The sequence below is a fragment of the Lemur catta genome, chromosome 14 (assembly GCF_020740605.2).
Source record: "Lemur catta isolate mLemCat1 chromosome 14, mLemCat1.pri, whole genome shotgun sequence".
NCBI lineage: Eukaryota > Metazoa > Chordata > Mammalia > Primates > Lemuridae > Lemur > Lemur catta.
In genome coordinates, this window is record NC_059141.1 from 50,198,968 (window position 1) to 50,205,735 (window position 6,768).

The following is a 6,768-nucleotide window of genomic DNA, read 5'->3' on the forward strand; positions in this document are numbered from 1 at the left end:
ACATGGTTATTATGGGAGCTTTTCTTTAGCACTTAGTGCAGCTGCTGGGTTTGTTGAGGGCTGCACAATAAGGTGTGTAACTTCACTCGCCGGGAAGTTTTAGGAGGGTCTGGCCCTGGAAAGAAGGGCACCAGAAGGCCCGCAGAAGCTTCCCCAAGCTCTGCCCCCATGGAACTGGAACCCAACCCGGAAGCACCAAGTCCAGGGCTGTTGAGCCCCGGAGGCCGAGAGTGACATTCAGATTTGACAACAGTGTTTTCTGGGGTTTGCTAGGCCTAAAGCCACTAACTAAAGCCCCTTAGCCTCTGGACCCCGTTGCTTGCCAAGGTTGACTCCATGGTCTTACAGGCCCACACTATGGCTTTCCTTAACAGATGGAGCAAGTGAGGCACCGAGATGAGTTGTGGGCAGAACTGGTTTGGGATTTGCCTCTGATATTGTAGAGGCAACTCTGTTTTCTTAAGTTGAAACAAGGAGAGTCTGGAACTTTTTGTTTATTTTACCTTCGTGCAGCCTCACTAGGGCCTCCCTCCCTAAACCTTTTAATAGCTCCCCATTGCCTTTGGAGCAAGCCTGGCTCCCCACCTCGGCCTAGCAAGCCTCCAGGGCAGGCCCTTGCCTATCTCTAGATTCATCTCCCTCCCACATCCCAGGAGGGGAAAATCACATATGGTTCTAATTATCCCTGAAACGCTCTTAAATTTTCCATAAAGTACAGTATGCATGGCTTTGTGTATACAACTTTGCACGGTAATATGTATGTAGATGTGTGTAATATATACAACCACATAAGGTGGATCATAAAGAGAACATCAACAAGTATAAGCATATAATTTACGGTATTTTTAATCACACTAAAGAGAGACAGACACACAGACCTGGAAGTGAGACTGGGAGAGGGAGCAGCAGACTTCTCTCTTGTCTCATTGGGCACCCCCTCTGGGGCATAAAATCCTTGGCCCCCGAGAAGAATGGGGGATGCCTGCACTCCCTAACCTGCTCTTTTTCACTTGGATGTTTCTTTCAATGCTGGTATAATTGACTTTGCCCAGGTTCCCTTTACCCTGTGGGATGCCGTGCCTCTATGGTGTCATGTGGCTTCCCTTCCAGCTTGCTCCTACCTTCACACCAATTACTCTTCCCTGATGCCCTTTCCACCTTATAGCTGCAGCTTACACTCCCAGCTTGTCTCAAGTTCAGAGGCCTTCGGGAAGCCTTCCTTGAACAGACCTGGCAAGCTCCATGTTCCCCTGCTGGGGAGTCCAGGGCAGGGAGTCCAGCCCAGGCCTGCTTGCCTTTGAAGCCAGTGCTCAGTGTAGCTGTGGATGAGTTGCTCTCTTTTCCCTCAATAGCTTACGCTGAAACAATCCAGTCCCGGGTCTGATGCCCCAACAGATTGTAAACTCCTTCAAAGGTATTTTATTTATGCATTTATTTATTTGAGACAGGGTCTTGCTCTGTCTCCCAGCTGGAGGGCAGTGGCATGATCATAGCTTACTCCTGGGTTCAAGTCATCCTCCTGCCTCAGCCTCCTGAGTAGTTGAGACTATAGGTGTGTGCCACAAGACCCAGCTAATGTTATTTTTTATTTTTTGTAGAGACAGGGTGTCATTGTGTTGCTCAGGCTGGTCTTGAACTCCTAGTGTCAAACGATCCTCCTGCCTCAGCCTCCCCAAAGTGCTGGGATTACAGGTATTAGCCACTGCACCCAGCCAGTCATGTATTTTAAATCTGAACACCCACCACCACCGCCGCCTCCACAGCTCCCCTGAAACACACCCACACACACCCCTGTCCTGGTGTTAGATATGTACAGTATATGCTCAACAAGAATTTGACTCAGAATTGAATGGAACTAGAGCCCACATGTGACAAAAGGTCAACGTGGAATCAGCAAGAAATCTCCGGAGCTCTCCCTGGCAGTGGGGAACGCTGCTTCCTCTGAACTCTGATAACATTTATTATTGTCACAGAAAGCTAAAACTGAAAGGGGGGGTTCCCCTTCTTGTACATTTTAGGAGACTAAATGGGAAGTGCCCAGAGCAGCCCAGTATGGGAACCTGATCCCATGGTCTGCTAGTGTCTCTTCATTGCACTTTGCCACCTCTTGAGAGAGGCCTTCCCCACATGCCCCCATCCCCTCTTCTCCTCTGTTGTTTCCTTTCAAAGCACTCCTTCCCTTTGTTATCGGAAATGCACGGCGGCATCCAATGGCGGACTTTCCCACTCAACTGTGAGCTCCAGGACGCCAGTTGTATGTTTCATTCTGGGTCTCCCAAGGCCCTGCACAAAGCCCCAGCCCTCAGAGTTCCCACTTAACTATGTATGAAAAGAAAGAAAGACTAGCTATCCATGTGGCCTGAGAACCTCAGGACATTTCCCTAGGGCATTGCTGAGACTGGCTCAAAAAGGGCTGAGTTGACAGGCCTGGAGGGAGCTCCTTGCAGAGCTCCAAGGCAACACCCTGCCTTGAGCAGCTTAACGTATGGAGGTGATAAGACATCTAGTGAATGACCCAAGCACAAGGAAGACGTTTAAGCTGGGAATGACAAATCCGATTGCAGGTGGAATCTAACTGGTATGGAGGGCAGATTGGAGGTTTGAGACCTGAGGCAGAGAACCAATTAGGAGTGATTGCAAAAACGGAAAACCACCTAAGTGGTTTCCCTGGTAGGAAAACAGTTAAATAAATTACAGTACATCCAAATAATGAGAAATTATGTGGGTGTTAAAAAGAAGGAGGTTCAAGTTGACTAATGAGTGAAATTTTAAATTAAAAAAAAAAAGGGAGGTAGATTTTGGAAAGATGTCCAAGATATACTGTTAGGTGACAAGAACAAGTTGCACAGCAATTTGTACACTATATTCCCATTCTAGAGGACAGAAAGAAAAGAGGACGCTCTTCTGCAGATACACGTACTTAAACATGGCAAGAAAACATCTAGAAGGATACTGGAGAAGCTGTTTGAAGAGGTTATCTCCGAGGGATGGGGAGGCTTTTGCTTCTTTATTTCACATTTTCTGCGCTGTTGGATTTTTTCATTTATTTATTTATTTTTCTTTTTTGTCTTTTTCACTGCACTAGGCAAGTAACTGTTGGATTTTCATCATAAGCACATGTTACTTTCACAAGAATCTTTTTGTTTTTGTTTTCTGCTATCGCAGGAGTGGGGGTGATGGGTAGGGTGGGGGGATGGGACTGCAGCAGCAGAGACCCAGCTAGCAGTACCAGAGAGAGGGACGTGGACAGATTGACAGGACCTGGAAATACGGAGGAGGTTGCAGACAGTGGCACCTAGAGAAGAGGAACATGGGAAGCACAGTGCAGTGGGGGGCGCAGGGGGAGGGGCTCATTCAAGGTGACTGACCTCCATAGTGCCAGTGACCCTAGGCAGGGGACAACAAACCCAAGGCCAGGAAACCCCGAATTTGGGGAACGGGAACAACGGAAAGGAAAGGAAGAACGTCGACCTTTAGGACCCTACGGATTCCTTGGCCGTCAGCACCATCCTTCGGGTACAGACCGTTCTGGCTGCAGTAGGGAAACAAACAGATCTAGGAGGGGCCAAAGCCAAAGCCCAGCGGGAGGAGGGCTGTCTTCCACCGCGGTGGCGTGCCCAGAGCGCGCCTCCTCCTGCTTGCTCTCGTGGGCTGCCCGCTGGCAAGCCAGCCTAACGTGCAGGTCCGGGGTGAAAGGCCAGGGCTTCTGGCCCCTTCCGGAGGCTAAGCCCCTTCCCAGGCTGGAGCAGAGGAAGCCAGAACAATGCTGTTCATGGAGAGATGGGGGAGAGCGGGCTGGGTGGGGGCAGGAGAAGGTTCTTGGCTCAGATAAGCCAGTGAAAGCCTGCAGAAGGTCAAAGATAGAGGAATGCTCTGTGATTTCTAAGACGGCTGCTCATTTATCTCATAGACACTTGCTCTGAGTCCAGTGGTGATGCTGCCCCTACGCAGAGCCAGATAAGGGCCCTTGGAAGGACTGTGCCTGGAGTCTCGTCTCCAGGCTCTCTCTGCAAAAGCCCCTGCGTGCCATGAGCAGCTGAGGCCTTTTCCCTGCTGTGTGTTTAGTCTGTACCAGAACCTTCTATAGGAGGTATTCTTTTACAAAGCAAGAAACAGGCCAAGGAGGATGGTGCCTGGCCCGTGACCACATGGTTAGGAAGTGTTAAAACTGGGATTTGAACCTGGGTGTGCCTGTGTCCCACTTATAATTTGGTTGCTTGGAGCTCAGAACACATTTTCCCATCGAAATAATACCGTAAGTGTTGGTTTGGCTGCCGTAATGGCCTAGCTCACCCAGCGTATAGCCGAAATTAATTCTATGTTTCAGTGCGGTTGTGGATGAATCAGGCTTCTGTGGCTAGCCTGGAAACCCACAGGAGAGGGAAAATGTATCTGAGGGTGTGCCCCGCTGGGAACTCTTCCCCTTCCTATAGCTGCCTGGCACAGGGCAAACAGGGAATATGGTGGCTCTGGGAACACTTGTTCATTCCCAGAGCTCTGCCAGCAAGTCCTGGCGAGGTCTAGTTGTTTACAGGGCTGGGGCAGAATATCTGTACAGGGCTGGGGCAGAATATCTGGCAGTTTTGGTGTTTATAAGGCAGAGAGTGCTACAGGAGATATGTGTTAATTTTCATACTCTGAAAATCTTAGTCCTTTGTTCTCCTACCTCTCAACTCCGTAGTCATCTTAGATCTTCTTCCCCTAGGATGGAATGCTAACGGCATGAGCCAGAGTTCATTTTCACCACTGAACCTGACATCTCCCTGAGGAGTGGGTGGGTGACAATGATTGCACAGGGTTAGGAGTGATGGCCATCAGAGCAGTTGCTGAGAGAAGCCAGGATCTATCACAGCTTTTATAGTGACTTTAGGGAGAACATTCACTCATTCATTCAACAAACATTTGCTGTGGGAGTGTTGGGTACTGTGTTCCTTTCATGTTGCTTCTGTTGCTCAAAGAAGCCTGGGCAGGAATGACTGTGGGTCTCAGACCCAGAATGTTAGCATTGCAAGGAATCTTTTTACAGATGGAAACTGAAGTCATTCATTAATTCAAAAAAGTCTGTGTGTCAGGCATTGTGCTAACTGCTGAGGATCCACAGAGTATGAAAATTGAGGTCCAGAGAGAGGTGGGAAGTGACTTGCCCAGTATCTTAGTCCAGGGTCTGGGTGCCTGGACCAGTTCCTGTCCTCCCAGCCACACCCATGGCCTTCTGCCTGCATGTGTCCCAGCAATCTTTTAGGATTCCTCGTGTTTGCTAGGAATGAGGGCTGGGGTCTGGGGAAAGGCCACAAAGAGGCAGTAGATTCCTTTCTTACCGGCAATAACGATGCCTGGGGTTCTCTCCTGGAATGAGAGTTAGAAGATCTTCCTGTTGGTTGGAGTTTGGAAGACTTAGGAGACTTCTCTCAGTTCTTTCAATAAGCCACCTGTTCTCTAAATTCCAGGTTTTCACAAATACTGTTAGCTCTGCCTGAACCGCTTTTCCCAGCCTCCTTCATCTGGCTAATTTCTACCTCCCCTTTGGACCTCAGCTTAAAGATCTCTTCCTCAAGGAGATGTTCCTGGGCCCTCAGTGTCAGGTCTCCCTGCTCTGTGCTCACCTACGTTACCCTGGACTTCCCCTAAGATAATTATGAGCCCTTGGGATTGTCCTACTTATTGGATGTCTGTCTTTCCACTGGAAAGATTTCTAGGAGGGGCACAGACCCTGGCTGCCTTTCCTTTGTTTCTATTTCTGTTTTTGGCAATTGTGTGTTCATTGTCTCAGTCGGTGCTTAGTACACAGTAGGTGCTCAGTGTGCAGTTGAGTGATTACAAGCCATAGCTGGAGGAAAGGCCTTCTAGAGAGTGTTTTTCATTCAGGTTGTTCAACAGCTATCAATCAAGGACCCTGCACACACAAGGCAAAGAGTTTGGTTGGACAGGATACAAAGATGACTTGGGAAGGGAGGCTTACAGTCAGTCTAGTAGAGGAATGGATCATCCAAAACTCAGTTTCAAAACTGCAAAAATCCCTTCTAACTGGAGAGCCTCCATCCCTTCCCAAGTCCCCTCTCCCTCTCTGCGGTTTCATTGGTTCTTGGCTACTTAGGCTGGAGCCAGCCTCTGAGTTCAGGGACTCTAACAGGACAGTCCAGGGCCTGGTGTGGCTGCTGCACAGGGGCTCACAGTGGCAGAGGGGCAGCTGGAGGGGGCTCCTGCAGAGGGCGGACTCTCCCGGCTCCAGGGCTCTGGCTCAGGCTCCTCTGGGCAGCTCTGAGCCACCTATTCTCAAACTCACCTGGATAGAAACTTTGGAGGCAAAGGCTCACAATCATTTCAAGGATTCGAAATAATGCTTCACAGTTAGCTGTCTTGAAGTGACAGGAGACCTTTAAGAAATACTGATGTTGGTTGTTCAGTTTTCCTGAATGTCAAGTTTTGTCACCTGAAGTTATGAGGGACATGAAATGCTGTGTGGGACAGCATCTAGGACATCAAAGATGCTTTGGGTCAGCATCTAAGCGGTAAATCACACTCTGGTGGCTGGGGACCTCACCCAGTAGGGAGGACGCAGAGCAGCTGGCCTCCCAGGGTTATGCTGCGGGCTTCACACAGGTGCAGGCAGCAAGGGCTGATAGGCAGGGGCAGCACTAGGACCCAGGGGCTGAGTGTGGAGCCAGCTCAGCCGGGTAAGTTCACAGCCAGAACACTATGTTCTCAGTGTACCCACAGGAAACCCTGAAGAAGAGAACTGCACATGGCCTCTGCTGGGTGTGTTCTGGT